This window comes from Ranitomeya variabilis, chromosome 6 (assembly GCF_051348905.1).
Source record: "Ranitomeya variabilis isolate aRanVar5 chromosome 6, aRanVar5.hap1, whole genome shotgun sequence".
Classification (NCBI taxonomy): domain Eukaryota; kingdom Metazoa; phylum Chordata; class Amphibia; order Anura; family Dendrobatidae; genus Ranitomeya; species Ranitomeya variabilis.
Window position 1 is genome coordinate 205,553,334 of NC_135237.1, and position 20,560 is coordinate 205,573,893.

A 20,560-nucleotide genomic window follows, 5' to 3' on the forward strand; every position below is an offset into this window, starting at 1 on the left:
AACAACCAATGGCAGGATGTTTATGACATCCTGGGTAAACATTGGGGGATACTTTTGAATGAGTCCAAACTGAGGCCCTTCTTATCAGACAAACCAAGAATTGTTGCTAGGAGAGCTAAGAATCTCAAGGATGCTCTCACCACCAGCCATTTCAAGAGGCCAACTGTGAGATTAAGGTCAGGAAATCGGATAAAGGGGACATTTCCCTGTGGGAATTGCAATGGATGCCCGTATATGACTGCTATTGACATTTTAACTTTGCCGATTTTTCCAGGGGAGGTGAAAGCGAGGCAATACTCTAACTGCAGATCAAGTAACGTGGTTTACTTATTGATTTGCACATGCCCGAAGATATATGTCGGACAGACAACCCAGGAAGTGAGGCGAAGGGTTCAACAGCATATGTCAAATATCATCAACGCCAGGGTGGATACTGAGACAGAAAAAATTGTTTCATCTGTTGCACTCCATTTCCTGAGGCATCATAATAGCAGACAGCGGGATATACGTATTATGGTAGTCGATCAAGTTCGGAGCAATATCCGTGGTGGAGATCTAACAAACGAGCTCCTCCGACGAGAGTCACGGTGGATCTACAATCTTAACAGCATGTCACCAAATGGACTTAATGAGGATCTCTTATTCATTGGCTTTTATGCTTGATGGTCTGCTCTCGACCAATTTAGGATAGGTTGCGGCTGGATTTGTATGGGGTTTTCTGTTCTTGTTTTGGTTTCTTGTTTTGTTTTTTTGGTTCTTGATTTGTAGGTGTTATTCCCCATAACAGATTCTGTGTTCTTCATATGATGTATTGCACTCTGCCCCCTTTAAAGGATTGACATCTTGCATAATTAAAGATTCAAAGATTTATTTAGGTTGTAATTGATGCCTCGTTGAATATAGAATAGAGGCCTTTTTCATTGAATCCATCTCTTATCACAGAATCATATAGTGCATATTCGACCATTTTCAGATAAAATTTTCTCTGGTACTTTAGTGTCACTATATAGGCAGGTCCATATATCACTGTACCATATAGGACCAACCCAATTGGGTAGGATTATGTATACAACTTTTTATGTGTATAATCATACTCATCTATCTTTGCATTTTTTACTCCCTCAGCGCTATGGTATATACAATGACACTGGGTGGGGCTCTTCGTATAGCACTGACCTTGTAAGCGCTTTATGAGTCTGCACATGAATGCAGCCTGCATATGAGTGCAGCTTATTTATGGTGTTGGTCCAATAGAACATTTATGATCATGTGCCTGCACCGTTTTGCTCTTTCTAATATGATTGTGTGCACTGTGTCAACATGCATTAACAATATGGGCATGATTATTCCGGGGGTAAAATACGGCAGGTACTTTTATGCCTATATGCATAATTATACTCATTTATCTTTGCATCTTTTTACTCCCCAAGCGTTACAATATATGTAATGACACTGGGTGGGGCTCTTCGCATAGCACTGACCTTGTAAGCGCATTATGAGTCTGCATATGAGTGCAGCCTGCATATGAGTGCAGCTTATTTACGGTGCTGGTCCGATGGGACATTTATTATCATGTGCCTGTGTCGCTTTGCTCTCTCTAACATGTTTGTGTACACTGTGCCAACATGTAATTACAATACGGGCATGATTACTTCGGGGGTAAAATACAGCAGGTACTTCTATGCCTATATGCATAATTATACTCATCTATCTTTGCATTTTTTATTTCCTCAGCATTACAGTATGTGCAATGACACTAGGTGGGGCTCTGTATAGTACTCATCCTGCAAGCGCATTATGAGTCTGCATATGAGTGCAGCCGGCATATGAGTGCAGCTTATCTATGGTGTTGGTCCGATAGGACATTTATGATCATGTGCCTGCGCCGTTTTGCTCTCTCTGATATGTTTGTGTGCACTGTGCCCACATGCATTAACAATACGGGCATGATTATTCTGGGGGTAAAATACGGCAGGTACTTTTATGCCTAGATGCATAATTATACTCTTTTATCTTTGCATCTTTTTATTCACTGAGTGTTATAATATATGAAATGACGCTAGGTGGGGCTCTTCACATAGTACTGACCCCTTAAGCGTATTATGAGTCTGCATATGAATGCAGCCTGCATATGAGTGCAGCTTATCTACAGTGTTGGTCCGATGGGACATTTATGATCATGTGCCTGCGTCGCTTTGCTCTCTCTAACATGTTTGTGTGCACTGTGCCAACATGCAAGTACAATACGGGCATGATTACTTCGGGGGTAAAATACGGCAGGTACTTCTATGCCTATATGCATAATCATACTCATCTATCTTTGCATCTTGTACTCCCTCAGCATTACAGTATGTGCAATGACACTAGGTGCGGCTCTTTGTATAGTACTGATCCTGCAAGCGCATTATGAGTCTGCATATGAGTGCAGCAGGCATATGAGTGCAGCTTATCTATGGTATTGGTCTGATAGTACATTTATGATCATGTGCCTGCGCCGTTTTGCTCTCTCTGATATGTTTGTGTGCACTGTGTTAACACACAGTAACAACACAGGCATTACTACTTCAGGGGTAAAATATATATATATATTTTTTTATACAATTTTATGCCACTTTATTGTCAGTACACCGCTCTGGTGGATTCACAAGATGGCCGCGACCAATCTGCTCCATGTGCCTTCCTCACTGCTGTTTCCTAACAGGTGAATATCATTTAGCTCATTTATTCTACATAAATATTGGATCGATATGACACAGTATGCTACCTCTCCCTGAGGAAGCCGCAACTTTTGCGGCGATACGCGTGGGTTTCTTTTCCCACATCTCCTTCCCTCCTCTCTTTTCCATCGGTACACACATGGCCCTAGCCTGATCTCAACATTTGGATCCCACATAATGTATGTATTTGATTCTTTTTTGATATGCAGGACCTTATCATACTTTGTGGTCTTTTCATTTAGCATGGCTGCATTGGGTAAAGGCCGTTTAGGCATTGATCTTTATTTGCCTGTGGGGTCCATTGTTTTCCATTGATACCTATAGGGCTATATGGTACTGTGATACTAGCAGGTCTACACTTATTTGCTCATATTGTTGTGTTGTTTTGATCTGTGAACCATGTACATATAACTAATTGTTTCTGTATATTAAGCACATTGTATATGGTTATACGACAGGCCATTATATTGTATTGTATGACCATGCTGGAGTAGTTGGGGATGTGGGTTGTCACTCTTTTCCTACATTATCATATTAGGATATGACTTGTGTACAAGATTTGTGCTGTTGCTGCACTTTTAATGTTTTTATCCGTTTTTCTGTGTGATGTATCTTTTTGTGTGTTGCATTATTTTTTGTAAAAGCTTACTAATAAAAGATTTTGTATTTTTTACATATGGTTGTGGTGCTCCCTCCCGTGTGAACTTGATCTTTTTCTATGCAACAAGGTATGGGGTCCTTTTTCTCCTATTATCTATTGTGAAGATTATAAATTTGAGGCTAATACCACATTTTTGAGAAAAAAAATTAAAATTTTCAATATGATTAACTAATGTTATCAAATTCTGTGTAGTACCTGTAGGATCAAAATGCTCACTACACCCGTGGATAAAATTCTTGAAGGGTGTAGTTTCCAAAATGGGGCAACTTGAGGGTTTTCTTTCACTGTTAAGGCACATCAGTGCCTTTTTCAAATGTGGTATGACACTCGCAGACCATTCCATCAAAGTCTGCATTCCAAAATGTCACTGCATCCTAGCCGAGCACAGCTGTGCACCCAAATAGTGCTTTTCCTCCACATATGGGACATCGGCATACTTGCACAATTGTAATTGCGCAACAAATTTTTAGAGTCAAGTTTCTCCTGCTACTCTTGTGAAAATAAAAAATGGGGCTAAAATTACATTTTTGTTGGTAAAATGTGATTTTTTTATTTTTACATCTCTACGTTTTAAAATTCTGTGACAGAATTGGGGTTCAAGGTGCTCACCACATAGTTAAGTACATTCCTTGAGGGGTGTAGTTTCCAAAATGGGGTGACTTTTAGGGGTTTTCCACTGTTTAAGCACATCAGGGACTCTCAAAATGCGACATTGCGTGAGCTCTAGATTCCAACCATTTTTGCTTTCAAAAAGTCAAACAATGCTCCTTCCTATCTGAGACTTGCTGTGCGCCGAAACAGTTGATTTCTACCCCATATATTTGGTATTGGCATACTCAGGAGAAATTTAACAACAAATATTAGGGTCCTTTTTCTCCTGTTACACTTGTGAAAATAACAAACTTGGGGCTAAGGTAAAATTTTTGTGAAAAAAAAGTTAAATGTTTATTTTTTCCTTCCACATTGCTTTAGTTTCTGTGAAGCACCAGAAGCAAACTTCTTGAATGTGATTTTCCGTTCTTTGAGGGGTGCAGTTTTTAGAATAGTGTCACTTTTGGGTATTTTCTGTCATATAGTACCCCCAAACACACTTCAAATGTGATATGGTCCCTAAAAAAATGGTTTTGGAAATTTTGTTAGAAAAATTAGAAATTGCTGGTCAACCTCTAACTTCCAAATGAAAAAAAAAAGTTTTAAAAATTGTGCTGATGTAAAGCAGACATTTGGGAAATGTTATTTCTAATCTGTGTAACATAACTTTCTTATTTAAGGGAATAAGAATTAAAAGTTTGAAAATTGCAAAAGTTTTGACATTTTTGAAAATTTCTGATATTTTCACGTATGCAAGTCATATCAAACAAATTTTACCACTTGCTATGAAGAACAATATGTCATGAAATAATCTCAAAATTAGTGGGATCCATTGAAGCGTTCCAGAGTTATTACCACATAAAGTGACCCTGGTCAGATTTCAAAACTTTGGCCTTGTCATTAATGTCAAAATTGGCTCAGTCACTAAGGGGTTACAAAATGCCTACAACGATGAACTTTTTCATATGGAAACAAATTTAAAGGGGCTGTTCCATGAACAAAATACATTTTAATTAATAGATCTTAAAGTAAAATATTGGAATAATATAATATGCTATGTAAGAGCATTAAAAATCATATGGCCTAATTTATATACTGTATGTAATACCAAAGAATAAAAAATCTTGCATAACACAAATAATACAGTATGATGCAGAACAATGTGCCCCCAAACACGATATGATACCTCTATAATGAATTCCTAAACAGTACCCTCCTCATGCATGGTATGATGACCTTATTGTACCCTCCTCCCTCAATTCTCTGACAAAGAATTCCATACAGTATACAAAAAGTGATCCATGTAGTATAATTGATCTCACATAGTACTCACTACAGTCCCTGCATTACCTTCCATACAGTCTGATTGGCCCTACGTAGTGCTCCATACAGTATAATGGCCACACAAAGGGCTCCATACATTATAATGGGACCTCATAGTGCTCCATACAGTATAATGGGCACCACATAGTGCTCCATACAGTATAATGGCCCCACTTAGCGCTCCATATAGTATAATTGCTTCACATTATCATCCATGCAGTATAATGGCTCCACAAAATACTCCACACAGTATAATGGCTCCACATAGTGCTCCATACAGTATAATGAACCCACATAGTGCTCTATACAGTATAATAGGCCCCACATAAAAAAAATCTCACCTCAGCCCGTTGCCCTGCTGATCTGGTCTCTTCATGGTGTCTTCAGATTCTATGCACAGCTCGGTACAGCGGTACAATGTAATGATGTCCTTGCATTTGCTGCACTGAGACATCATACACAGAGTGGGAATGATGAAAGAGGGAGCATCAGCTGACACTCCTTCCTCCATCATTGCTTTCAACTGTATTGGAATCTAGGATGTATTGGCATCTAGTTGTAAGTGCGATGCTGGGTGGGGACCCGCCTGGTGTCGATGGTCAAATATGCTCAACATCGCGGGCTAAATATACTCAAGGGACCCACTTGGTGGTGTCGCGAGCAAATATACTGGGGAGACTCACCTGGTGTCGCGAACCAAATAGGCTTACCCTATAGGCCAGATTTGGCCTGCGAACCAGAGTTTGACATATGTGCTGTACATTGTCCCACTCCCACTGCCTGCCTGGTCCTCCAGTTAATTCCACTTTTTTTCGATCTAGTTGATATCAATTATATGTGTTACACCCTGCTTGACCATGTGGGACCTTAATCAGTCAACAAAGGACAGGGGGCAGTGGTGGGATTGGGGAAATGTGATCATAAAAGTTTATTTTCTTAACTCCTTCCTGGGAGATTCGATGGGCACTAAATTTATTCCATTTAGCAAATATTAGCCCTCCTGAAACAAGGTAGCCTGCAATACCAAAATGGCTATGACATTAATTAGCTAAAAGACAGGAGTAGTGAGACAAAGATATGAAAAAACCGAGCAGAGAGAAAAAAATAACTTTGTTGCCTTTTATGAAAAGTACTAGTGTTGAGAAAAAATTATTTGAAGATAAAAAACCACTGCAAAGACATAAAAGTTATTAGCCAATAGAAATAGAGTGACAAATATGACATATTCACATAAGTCTTTTGAGGATCTGATACATAGTTACATAATCACATAGGCTGAAAATAGACCTAGGTCCATCAAGTTCAACCTTTCTCCCCCAATTGTGTATTTTGTCACTAAATTACCTATAATCTGCAATGTTATGGACATGCAGCCTTTTTTAAAAAGTTGTTATAGTGTCTGCCATTACAGCCTTTTGTGGTAGGGCATTCCACACTCTGATTGCTGTAATTGTAAAGAACCCTTCCCTGTTGGAATCGCCTTTCTTGCACCTGTAATGAGAGCTGCCTAGTCCTAAGTATGGTCCTTTGAATGAATAAGTCATATGCCAGTCCTTTGTACAGACCACACATGTATTTAAATAAGATCCCCTCTGAGGTGTCTTTTTTCTAAGCTAAACAAGACCATCTTTTTCAACTTCTAATCATCACATGAGAGGCCTTTCATCCCTTGCAATAATCTAGTTGCCCGTCTTTGAACTGACTCTAACTTCTGAATATCTTTTTATAAATGTGGAGCCCCAAACTGGATCCCATATTCTATATGTGGCCTCTCAAGTGAATAATAGAGGGGTAACAATTAGTGATGAGCGAGCACTAAAATGCTCGGGTGCTCATTGCTCGGGTCGAGCAAATTGGAACACTTGGGTACTCAACCCGAGCAACGAGCCCAATGTAAGTCTATAAGTCTATGAGAAGCCCAAGTATTTTTACCAAGGTCCCCCAAGGGTCCTTTTAAGGCTTAAAAATGTCTGAAAATGATGGAAACACTGCTCAAATGACACGGGAACATCATGGGGATCGCCCCTGGAAGCATTTCTGACTCCTAGGTCACAGCTGTAAGCAATGTTGTCAGAGTTTGACGCCATTTTCACAGGCGTACCAAAAAACATAAAAAAATGAAACCAAAATGGATTTAGCTGGGAAATATGTTACGGTAAATCCTTTCCAGGGTAATGACTTGTACATAAGGCAAAATAATTAATCCCAGATGAAAACGTTCCTCCACCATTTGGGCTATGTTCATGCTCAGCGTTTTTGATGCGTTTTTCAATTTTAACATTGCTTTCAACCAATACAAATTTATTTACTGGGAAACGTCATTGTAACATTTAACAACCCTAGCTGGCCATGTTGTGTGTGACACATAAGGAGACACACATGGTTTCATTTATGAAGGAGGGACTCTTAAAGTCACAAAGCCTATTTTTAGTGGATCATCAGGTGGCATTAATATTCTTAAAGGGACAATATTAAACAGTGGGTCTCCTATGCTGTAACTGCCTGTGCAGTGAGTAGCTGTCCTGCCATACAGTTTCCTTATGCATTGAATGCAAGGGCCACCTTGACCCAAATTTGCACGCACCCCAATCCCCCCTTGGAAGAAACATGGAGGAGGGCCTCCTAAACAAACTGTCCCATTACAAAGGAGCAGATCTCCTAGACTCGAATTGTCCATTCATTAAAGGGACTCTGTCACCCCCTCCAGCCGTTATAAACTAAAAGAGCCACCTTGTGCAGCAGTAATGCTGCATTCTGACAAGGTGGCTCTTTTAGTTATTGGTGCAGTCAAAGCAGAAATAAAACGTTTTATAATTTCGCAAAAATACCTATCTTTAGCCCTGGAGGCAGGTCTTAACCTCCCTGCTGCACACGCCACACTGCCGTCACTCAAGGCTTCTTTGGCGCCGGGCGCCGCCCCCTTTGCGCTGTTTTCAAATCAAATCCGGTGCCTGCGCTGTTTTGTTCTGCCTGGGGCAGGTGCAGTGAACGCTGCCCGTCTGACCTCAGATTCAGTCTCGCAGACTGCGCCTGTGCGGCCACCCAGCTTGTGAATCCCAGCCCCGCAGTGTGTTATGCATTATGCACAGTGCGGGGCTGGGATTCACAAGCTGGGTGGCCACACAGGCGCAGTCTGCCAGACTGCATCTGAGGTCAGACGGGCAGCGTTCACTGCGCCTGCGCGAGGCAGAACAAAACAGCGCAGGCGCCGGATTTGATTTGAAAACAGCGCAAAGGGGCAGTGTAGCGTGTGCAGCAGGGGGGTTAAGACCTGCCTCCAGGGCTAAAGACAGGTATTTTTGAGAAATTATAAAACGCTTTATTTCGGCTTTGACTGCACCAATAACTAAAAGAGCCACCTTGTCAGAATGCAGCATTACTGCTGCACAAGGTGGCTCTTTTAGTTTATAACGGCTGGAAGGGGTGACAGAGTCCCTTTAAGTGTATGGGCTGACAAATATTTCCCCATGGGGGTTACATTTTTTAAACAATATTTTTGGGGGATCATATACACCCTTGCCAAAAAATTGACTGGCTGTAGCAGCACGGGACACGTTAACCCTGGTGATCTAGTGGCAGTGGATGATGAGATGTGGAGGAAGTCCTCATTAAAAACTAGGCCCAATTTAAAGGAGCGGGCTGACAAACATTTCCCAGGGGGGTTCATTTTTAAAAAATATTTTATGGGCATCATAGACATCCTTGCCAAAAATTGGACTGGCTGTAGCACCACAGAACACGTTAACTCTGGTGATCTAGTGGCGGAGAATGAGGAGACATAATAATGATCAATCATACTGAAATCAAGCAAATGAATAAAGGATGTGAATCCACCTATGAAAGAAAATAACAAATGGGAGGGGCGAACACCGGTTCATAGACATGAGCCAGAATGTGTCCAACGAGATATGTTAGTCCCTAGCAACAGCTCCGAAACAGGGATATAAATTAAAATATAATAGTGTTTCAATACTTTTATATTGGAGGGGTATGCACTAGGTTATAAGAGGATGGTCCAGAGATAGGAAAAATGAAAAATATAGGAATAAATGGGAAGAATATACGTACAACTCAATTTTATGACATTTCCCCCTGGGGCAGTAACATTTGTTTTGGTTTCAAATTAGTAACGAGCATCATAAAAACACCCTTGAATAAAAATTGAGTGACTTTTGCATCACAAAATACATTCACCCTGGTGTTCTAGTGGTGGATAATGAGGAGAAATTAATGAAGGCCTCTTTAAAAACTAGGCCCAATGTAAAGGAGCGGGTCTCCTAGACTTGTAATGCCCATACACGAAGTGCATGGGCTGTCAAACATTTCCCCATGGGGGGTACTTTTTTAAAAAACATTTTATGGGCATCATAGACATCCTTGCCAAAATTGGACTGGCTGCAGCAGCACAAAACACGTTAACCCTGGTGATCTAGTGGCAGAGAATGAGGAGACATAATAATGATCAATCATACTGAAATTAAACAAATGAATAAAGGATGTGAATCCACCTATGAAAGAAAATAACAAATGGGAGGGGCGAACACAGGTTCATAGATATGAAGCCAGAATGTGTCCAATGAGATATGTTGGTCCCTAGCAACAGCTCAGAGACAGGAATATAAATTATAAAATAGAATATAATAGTATTTCAATATTTTTATATTGGAGAGGTATACACTAGGTCATATGATGATGGTCCAGAGATAGGAAACATGGAAAATATAAGAATAAATGGGAAGAATATATGTACATCTCATTTTTATGACATTTACCCTGGGGGAATAACATTTGTTTTAGTTTCAAATTAGTAACGGACATCATAAAAACACACTTCTACAAAAAATGAGTGACTTTTGCATCATGGAATACATTCACCCTGGTGTTCTAGTGGTTGTGGATGATGAGAATGAGGATGAGGAGGAGGATAACACCAAACAGACCAAATCAGGAAGCTTATACCCATGTGTCGTTGTGAAGAGGTGCATGAGAATACACCTTCACAAAAAAGACAATGTATTTGAGGTTATGTTTCGCTGTTTTCATTTGGTGGTGTACAGAAGTCTTGCCCAATCCAGCCCTTGATCATTTTTATAAGAGTTAGCCTGTCAGGATTTTCAGTTGACAGGTGGATGCGCTTATCTGTTATAATTCCACCAGTGGCACTAGAAACCTGTTCTGATAGAACACTAGCAGCAGGACAGGCCAGGACCTCCAAGGCATGGAGAGCCAGTTAATGCCACGTGTCCAACTTGGATACCCAATAATTAAAAGGCACAGAGGAATCCCGGAGGACATTTGTACAATCTGCATGGTACTCCCTCAGCATCTTCCCAAACATTGCACTTCTTGTGACAGCACCCCTTACCTCTGTGTCGGCATGATGGGAGGGTCTGAGAAAACTGTCCCAAAACTTAGCCATTGTTCCCCTGCCAGAGCTGGATTGTACTCTTCCGCTTGGACAACTTGGTTGTACAACAAACTCTGACATCTGCTGCCAGCATTGTCACATGGGAAATTTTTAACTAATTCCTCTACAAGGATCCCCTGGTACTGCAACATTTTAGTACAGCTGTCTGCCTCTGGAAGAAGAGATTGAAAGTTCTCCTAGTAGCGTGAGTCTAGAAGTGTCACCAACCAGTAATGAGTGTCACCGAAAATTTTAATAATGTGAGGGTCATGGGAAGTGCAGCACAACATAAAGTCAGCCATGCGTGCCAGACTGCTATCAGGCAAGACTTCCGTGTCCTCACCAACTGGACAACTGACCATGCTGTCCTCCTCCTCCTCATCCTCATCCTCCTCCCTGTCCTCAGGCCATCCCCACTGAACAGACATTATGACAGCTGTGCTTATAGGAATGTCTATAGTGCATGAAAGTAGCTCCTGTTCTTCCTCCTCCTCCTCCTCCTCATTGTCTACCAATCCACTTTGGGACAACATGAGGCTGGGCTGAGTGTAATCCCCCTGTATGGTTCCTTGCTCCATGTCCTTGTGCTCTGCCTGCAATGCATCCTCTTTCATTGTGAGCAGAGAGGTTTTCAGAATGCTGAGAAGCGGATGGTGACGCTAATTATGGTGTCATCGCCGCTCACCATCTTGGTGCAGTACTCAAGGTTTTGGAGGATGGTACTTATGTCTGACATCCATGTCCACTCCTGAGGTCTTATGTGTGGAGTCTGAACTGAATATCGATGGCCTTGTTGATGATGGTAGTCAACAACTTCCCTCTTCCGCTCATAAATACTTTCCAACATATGCAGTGTAGAGTTCTAAAGCATGGGGACATTACACACAAATCGGTGAGCCAGAAGCTGCAAATGCTGCTGAAGCACGGCAAGGGCAGCTGAAGCTGTAGCTGACTTTCTAAAATGGGCAGACAGATGACATACTTTCACTTGCAGATCCGGCAGCTCCGGGGAGCGTTTGAGAAAACGTTGAACGGCGAGGTTAAGCACATGGGCAAGGCAAGGTACGTGTGTGAGCTCACCTTGCTTCAGAGCCACCACCAGGTTCCGGCCATTGTCACACATGACCATGCCTGGCTGTAGGTTTAGCGGTGTCATCCAAATATCTGACTGCTCTTTCAGAGCTGTCCACAACTTTTCAGCATTGTGCGGTTTGTCACCTAAGCAGATTAGCTTCAGCACAGCCTAATGCCGCTTGGCTGTGGCAGTGCTGCAGTGCTTCCAGCTTCTGACTGATGTGTTCATTTCAGAGATGGAGGCTGAAGAGGAGGTGCAGGAGCTGTAGACTGTGGGGCAACCTTGATTGATGTACGGCCTGCAATCCTCGGCATAGGGAGGATGTGTTCCACCAAAAGGTCTGACTGGGTCCTGGCTTCCACTCTCTTTACCCAGTGTGCCCTTCAGTGAGATGTACCATCCCTGCCCTCAAGCATTTGTCCATGTGTCCGTGGTTAGGTGGACTTTCCCAGTTCAGTATTGTTGAGGGCATGGGTAATGTTGAGGGAAACATGCTGGTGTAATGCCGGTATGCCACACCGGGAGAAATAGTGGTGACTTGGGACCAAGTACCTTGGGACGGCCGCCACCATCAGGTTGCGGAAAGCTTCCATCTCAATGAGCCTAAAAGGCAACATTTCGAGCGCAAGCAGATGAGAAATGTAAGAATTTAGTACTGTTGCATGTGGGGCATTGGATGGCCATTTCCGCTTGCGTTCCAATGACTGGGGTATAGACAACTGATGGCTGGGCTGGGACAAGAACATGGACGGGCTTGATGATGGTGCTGTTGACTGTGGGCAACAACAGGTGCAGGGCCCGAGGCATCTTCACAGGCACGGTGAACTGGGGATTGGCTTGTCTTCAAAACAGTGGAAGAAGCAATGGTGTCACCTGCAGACAGTGCTCCCGCAGACTGAGGTTTGGCTGTTATGGTTCTCAATGGCAAGAGAACATAGCCCAGCAAACATAAGAACTAGCTCTTGGAAGGATGGAAACTAAACTGACCATGAACTAAACCTGCCGCACAACTAACAGTAGCCGGGTAGCGTAGCCTGCGTTTTATCCCTAGACGCCCAGCGCCGGCCGGAGGACTAACTAATCCTGGCAGAGGAAAATATAGTCCTGGCTCACCTCTAGAGAAATTTCCCCGAAAGGCAGACAGAGGCCCCCACAAATATTGGCGGTGATTTTAGATGAAATGACAAACGTAGTATGAAAATAGGTTTAGCAAAATTGAGGTCCGCTTACTAGATAGCAGGAAGACAGAAAGGGCACTTTCATGGTCAGCTGAAAACCCTATCAAAATACCATCCTGAAATTACTTTAAGACTCTAGTATTAACTCATAACATCAGAGTGGCAATTTCAGATCACAAGAGCTTTCCAGACACAGAAACGAAACTACAGCTGTGAACTGGAACAAAATGCAAAAACAAACAAGGACTAAAGTCCAACTTAGCTGGGAGTTGTCTAGCAGCAGGAACATGCACAGAAAGGCTTCTGATTACAATGTTGACCGGCATGGAAGTGACAGAGGAGCAAGGCTAAATAGCGACTCCCACATCCTGATGGAAACAGGTGAACAGAGAGGATGATGCACACCAGTTCAATTCCACCAGTGGCCACCGGGGGAGCCCAAAATCCAATTTCACAACAGTACCCCCCCTCAAGGAGGGGGCACCGAACCCTCACCAGAACCACCAGGGCGATCAGGATGAGCCCTATGAAAGGCACGGACCAAATCGGAGGCATGAACATCAGAGGCAGTCACCCAAGAATTATCCTCCTGACCGTATCCCTTCCATTTGACCAGATACTGGAGTTTCCGTCTGGAAACACGGGAGTCCAAGATTTTTTCCACAACGTACTCCAACTCGCCCTCAACCAACACCGGAGCAGGAGGCTCAACGGAAGACACAACCGGTACCTCATACCTGCGCAATAATGACCGATGAAAAACATTATGAATAGAAAAAGATGCAGGGAGGTCCAAACGGAAGGACACAGGGTTAAGAATCTCCAATATCTTGTACGGGCCGATGAACCGAGGCTTAAACTTGGGAGAAGAAACCCTCATAGGGACAAAACGAGAAGACAACCACACCAAGTCCCCAACACAAAGCCGAGGACCAACCCGACGCCGGCGGTTGGCAAAAAGCTGAGTCTTCTCCTGGGACAACTTCAAATTGTCCACTACCTGCCCCCAAATCTGATGCAACCTCTCCACCACAGCATCCACTCCAGGACAATCCGAAGATTCCACCTGACCAGAAGAAAATCGAGGATGAAACCCCGAATTACAGAAAAAGGGAGACACCAAGGTGGCAGAGCTGGCCCGATTATTGAGGGCAAACTCCGCTAAAGGCAAAAAAGCAACCCAATCATCCTGATCTGCAGACACAAAACACCTCAAATATGTCTCCAAGGTCTGATTCGTCCGCTCGGTCTGGCCATTAGTCTGAGGATGGAAAGCAGACGAGAAAGACAAGTCTATGCCCATCCTAGCACAGAATGCTCGCCAAAATCTAGACACGAATTGGGTACCTCTGTCAGAAACGATATTCTCTGGAATACCATGCAAACGGACCACATTTTGAAAAAACAGAGGAACCAACTCGGAAGAAGAAGGCAACTTAGGCAGGGGAACCAAATGGACCATCTTAGAGAAACGATCACACACCACCCAGATGACAGACATCTTCTGAGAAACAGGAAGATCCGAAATAAAATCCATCGAGATGTGCGTCCAGGGCCTCTTCGGGATAGGCAAGGGCAACAACAATCCACTAGCCCGAGAACAACAAGGCTTGGCCCGAGCACAAACGTCACAAGACTGCACGAAGCCTCGCACATCTCGAGACAGGGAAGGCCACCAGAAGGACCTTGCCACCAAATCCCTGGTACCCAAGATTGCAGGATGACCTGCCAACGCAGAAGAATGAACCTCAGAAATGACTTTACTGGTCCAATCATCAGGAACAAACAGTCTACCAGGTGGGCAACGATCAGGTCTATCCGCCTGAAACTCCTGCAAGGCCCGCCGCAGGTCTGGAGAAACGGCAGACAATATCACTCCGTCCTTAAGGATACCTGTAGGTTCAGAATTACCAGGGGAGTCAGGCTCAAAACTCCTAGAAAGGGCATCCGCCTTAACATTCTTAGAACCCGGCAGGTAGGACACCACAAAATTAAACCGAGAGAAAAACAACGACCAGCGCGCCTGTCTAGGATTCAGGCGTCTGGCGGACTCAAGATAAATTAGATTTTTGTGGTCAGTCAATACCACCACCTGATGTCTAGCCCCCTCAAGCCAATGACACCACTCCTCAAAAGCCCACTTCATGGCCAAAAGCTCCCGATTCCCAACATCATAATTCCGCTCGGCGGGCGAAAACTTACGCGAGAAAAAAGCACAAGGTCTCATCACGGAGCAATCGGAACTTCTCTGCGACAAAACCGCCCCAGCTCCGATCTCAGAAGCGTCGACCTCAACCTGAAAAGGAAGAGCAACATCAGGCTGACGCAACACAGGGGCGGAAGAAAAGCGGCGCTTAAGCTCCCGAAAGGCCTCCACAGCAGCAGGGGACCAATCAGCAACATCAGCACCCTTCTTAGTCAAATCAGTCAATGGTTTAACAACATCAGAAAAACCAGCAATAAATCGACGATAAAAGTTAGCAAAGCCCAAAAATTTCTGAAGACTCTTAAGAGAAGAGGGTTGCGTCCAATCACAAATAGCCTGAACCTTGACAGGATCCATCTCGATGGAAGAGGGGGAAAAAATATATCCCAAAAAGGAAATCTTTTGAACCCCAAAAACGCACTTAGAACCCTTCACACACAAGGAATTAGACTGCAAAACCTGAAAAACCCTCCTGACCTGCTGGACATGAGAGTCCCAGTCATCCGAAAAAATCAAAATATCATCCAGATACACAATCATAAATTTATCCAAATAATCACGGAAAATGTCATGCATAAAGGACTGAAAGACTGAAGGGGCATTTGAAAGACCAAAAGGCATCACCAAATACTCAAAGTGGCCCTCGGGCGTATTAAATGCGGTTTTCCACTCATCCCCCTGCTTAATTCGCACCAAATTATACGCCCCACGGAGATCTATCTTAGAGAACCACTTGGCCCCCTTTATGCGAGCAAACAAATCAGTCAGCAGTGGCAACGGATATTGATATTTAACCGTGATTTTATTCAAAAGCCGATAATCAATGCACGGCCTCAAAGAGCCATCTTTCTTAGCCACAAAGAAAAAACCGGCTCCTAAGGGAGATGACGAAGGACGAATATGTCCCTTTTCCAAGGACTCCTTTATATATTCTCGCATAGCAGCATGTTCAGGCACAGACAGATTAAATAAACGACCCTTAGGGTATTTACTACCCGGAATCAAATCTATGGCACAATCGCACTCCCGGTGCGGAGGTAATGAACCAAGCTTAGGTTCTTCAAAAACGTCACGATATTCAGTCAAGAATTCAGGAATCTCAGAGGGAATAGATGATGAAATGGAAACCACAGGTACGTCCCCATGCATCCCCTTACATCCCCAGCTTAACACAGACATAGCTTTCCAGTCAAGGACTGGGTTATGAGATTGCAGCCATGGCAATCCAAGCACCAACACATCATGTAGGTGATACAGCACAAGAAAGCGAATAATCTCCTGGTGATCCGGATTAATCCGCATAGTTACTTGTGTCCAGTATTGTGGTTTATTGCTAGCCAATGGGGTGGAGTCAATCCCCTTCAGGGGTATAGGAGTTTCAAGAGGCTCCAAATCATACCCACAGCGTTTGGCAAAGGACCAATCCATAAGACTCAAAGCGGCGCCAGAGTCGACATAGGCATCCGCGGTAATAGATGATAAAGAACAAATCAGGGTCACAGATAGAATAAACTTAGACTGTAAAGTGCCAATTGAAACAGACTTATCAAGCTTCTTAGTACGCTTAGAGCATGCTGATATTACATGAGTTGAATCACCGCAATAGAAGCACAACCCATTTTTTCGTCTAAAATTCTGCCGTTCACTTCTGGACAGAATTCTATCACATTGCATATTCTCTGGCGTCTTCTCAGTAGACACCGCCAAATGGTGCACAGGTTTGCGCTCCCGCAAACGCCTATCGATCTGGATAGCCATTGTCATGGACTCATTCAGACCCGCAGGCACAGGGAACCCCACCATAACATCCTTAATGGCATCAGAGAGACCCTCTCTGAAATTCGCCGCCAGGGCGCACTCATTCCACTGAGTAAGCACAGCCCATTTACGGAATTTCTGGCAGTATATTTCAGCTTCGTCTTGCCCCTGAGATAGGGACATCAAGGCCTTTTCCGCCTGAAGTTCTAACTGAGGTTCCTCATAAAGCAACCCCAAGGCCAGAAAAAACGCATCCACATTGAGCAACGCAGGATCCCCTGGAGCCAATGCAAAAGCCCAATCCTGAGGGTCGCCCCGGAGCAAGGAAATCACAATCCTGACCTGCTGAGCAGGATCTCCAGCAGAGCGAGATTTCAGGGACAAAAACAACTTGCAATTATTTTTGAAATTTTGAAAGCAAGATCTATTCCCCGAGAAAAATTCAGGCAAAGGAATTCTAGGTTCAGATATAGGAACATGAACAACAAAATCTTGTAAATTTTGAACTTTCGTGGTGAGATTATTCAAACCTGCAGCTAAACTCTGAATATCCATTTTAAACAGGTGAACACAGAGCCATTCCAGGATTAGAAGGAGAGAGAGAGAGAAAGGCTGCAATATAGGCAGACTTGCAAGAGATTCAATTACAAGCACACTCAGAACTGAAGGAAAAAAAAAAAAAATCTTCAGCAGACTTCTCTTTTCTCTCCTTTCTCTGTCAATTAATTTAACCCTTTATGGCCGGTCAAACTGTTATGGTTCTCAATGGAAAGAGAACATAGCCCAGCAAACATAAGAACTAGCTCTTGGAAGGATGGAAACTAAACTGACCATGAACTAAACCTGCCGCACAACTAACAGTAGCCGGGTAGCGTAGCCTGCGTTTTATCCCTAGACGCCCAGCGCCGGCCGGAGGACTAACTAATCCTGGCAGAGGAAAATATAGTCCTGGCTCACCTCTAGAGAAATTTCCCCGAAAGGCAGACAGAGGCCCCCACAAATATTGGCGGTGATTTTAGATGAAATGACAAACGTAGTATGAAAATAGGTTTAGCAAAATTGAGGTCCGCTTACTAGATAGCAGGAAGACAGAAAGGGCACTTTCATGGTCAGCTGAAAACCCTATCAAAATACCATCCTGAAATTACTTTAAGACTCTAGTATTAACTCATAACATCAGAGTGGCAATTTCAGATCACAAGAGCTTTCCAGACACAGAAACGAAACTACAGCTGTGAACTGGAACAAAATGCAAAAACAAACAAGGACTAAAGTCCAACTTAGCTGGGAGTTGTCTAGCAGCAGGAACATGCACAGAAAGGCTTCTGATTACAATGTTGACCGGCATGGAAGTGACAGAGGAGCAAGGCTAAATAGCGACTCCCACATCCTGATGGAAACAGGTGAACAGAGAGGATGATGCACACCAGTTCAATTCCACCAGTGGCCACCGGGGGAGCCCAAAATCCAATTTCACAACATTTGGCCTACAAAGTTGGGTGCTTTGCTGCCATGTGCCTAATCATGCTGGTGGTGGTCAGGCTGGTAGTTTTGCTACTCCTGCTGATGCGGGCATGGCAGGTGCTGCAAATGGCCTGTTTGGGGTTATTGGCAGAGTCTTTAAAAAATAACCAGACTCGGGAAGATGTTGGTGTTACGGGGAACGGATGCATGCCTTCTGTCTGTGGCCACCACACTGCTTCTTCCTGCCTGTTGGGGTGATATGCCTTCTTCACCATGAGTGCTGCTGTCCTCGCCCTGCATGTCTGCCTGCCAGGTTGGGTCAGTCACGGTCATCCACCACCACGTCTTCCACATCCATACCCTGCTACTCCTCCTGACTTTCTGGCAATTGTGTCTCATCATCATCCACCTCTTGTGACACTTTCCCACCATCGCCTTTGTGTGACTTTGGCTGTTCAAATCTTTAGGCATCACTATATGCAATATCATTTGGCCCCACTTCAAGTTGACCGGCCGAGACTCCACATTCTTTAAAGGGAAAACTGAACAGTTCTTCAGAATTTCCAAGTGTGGGATCAGTTGTCTCTGGGCACATTGGATGGTGGAAGGATGGAGGATCAGGGTGAGTAATATCCGGTATACACTCATGGCTACTCAGACTTGACTGTGTGGAAGACATGGTGGTGGCGGTGGTGGCTAAGTGACTGGAAGCATTATCCGTTATCCAACCAACAACCATTTCACACTGCCCTGGCTTCAACAGTGGTGTGTTGCGGTCACCTAGAACTGGGACATGAAGGTTGAGCACGAAGATGTGGGTCTTTGTTGTGGCCCACTTTATACTTGGCCACAGGCTCATCCTCTGCATGCACCATCAGCATCACGTCCACTTCCCGGTTCCTTGCCCCTTGCCTTGCCCATTTTAAATGGACTACTGAAATATTTGAAAAGCTCAGTACAAATGGATTTATTTGGAGAAAAATTATATGTGATCAGTATGCCTGAAAAGCAAGTATTTGGAGACCATAGATACACAGAGTATCTGAAGGAGATTAACAGACAGTTAAAATATTTTTTTATTATTATTTTTTTTTTTAACTTCCTAGTGATGGAACTACATTTTTGAAATCTGACCAGTGTCACTTTATGTGGTATCATTATACTTTATGATAACGGTAAATTTAGGTCGATATGTTTTGTGTTTATTTATAAAAAATATAAGAAATTTGAGAAAAATGTTAAAAGATTAGCAATTTTCACACTTTGAATGATTATCTCTTTAATCCAGATAGTCATGCGGCAGCAAAACATTAATAAATAACATTTCCCTCATGCCTGCTTTATATCAGCACCATTTGTAAAATGTTCTTTTATTTTGTTAGCATTTTAGGAGTTTTAAAAATGTAGCAGTAGTTTTTCATTTTTTCAAGGAAATTTACAAAATTTACTTTCTTAGGGACGTATCCATATTTGAAGTGATTTTAGGGGTCCCATAAATTCGAAAACTTCCAAAAGTTATAACATTTTAAAAACAGCACCCCCTGACATATTGAAAACTGCAGTCAGGTAGTTTATTAACCCTTCAAATGCTTTTCAGGAATTAATGCAAAGTGGCATGACAGAAATGAAAATATGTATTTTTACCACCTAAATGTCAGTAACATCTGAACAGATTACTACAGCAGTCTGTTAGGTGTCGAGTTCCTGCCTCTGCACAGGAGGAATCTCAAACCATCTCCGCTGCGGTCCAGCCAGAGTGGAGTCTGCTCAGCAGAAACGTCAGTCCCAGCATCTAGCTCAGGCTGATACTGGACGACTGGTTACTACTGCCCATCCAGGCTCTGTCCTTGTAGCCAACAATGTTCAGCAGTGAGCAGGTCTTTCTGGGACTAAGTCCTGTTTTCCCATGAGCATGCCCATGGGATGACCTCCCATTGGAGGTCGGTGGTCACATGCTCAGGTTCTGTTGCGGCTCCTATTGGTCCATCTGGAAGGTCTTGTACCACTTCCACTATAAAAGGTTCGCATGGCTGCTCGGCCATGTGCTAGTGTGCATTTGAAAACGTGTGTGTGTTGATGAGTGCAAGTCGTTCTTTAAACATCCCCTCCCATGTGTATGACTGCTCACGTAAGGTGGATGTCTGCTATCTAGCGCCCGGCTGAGCTACCAGCATTAAACA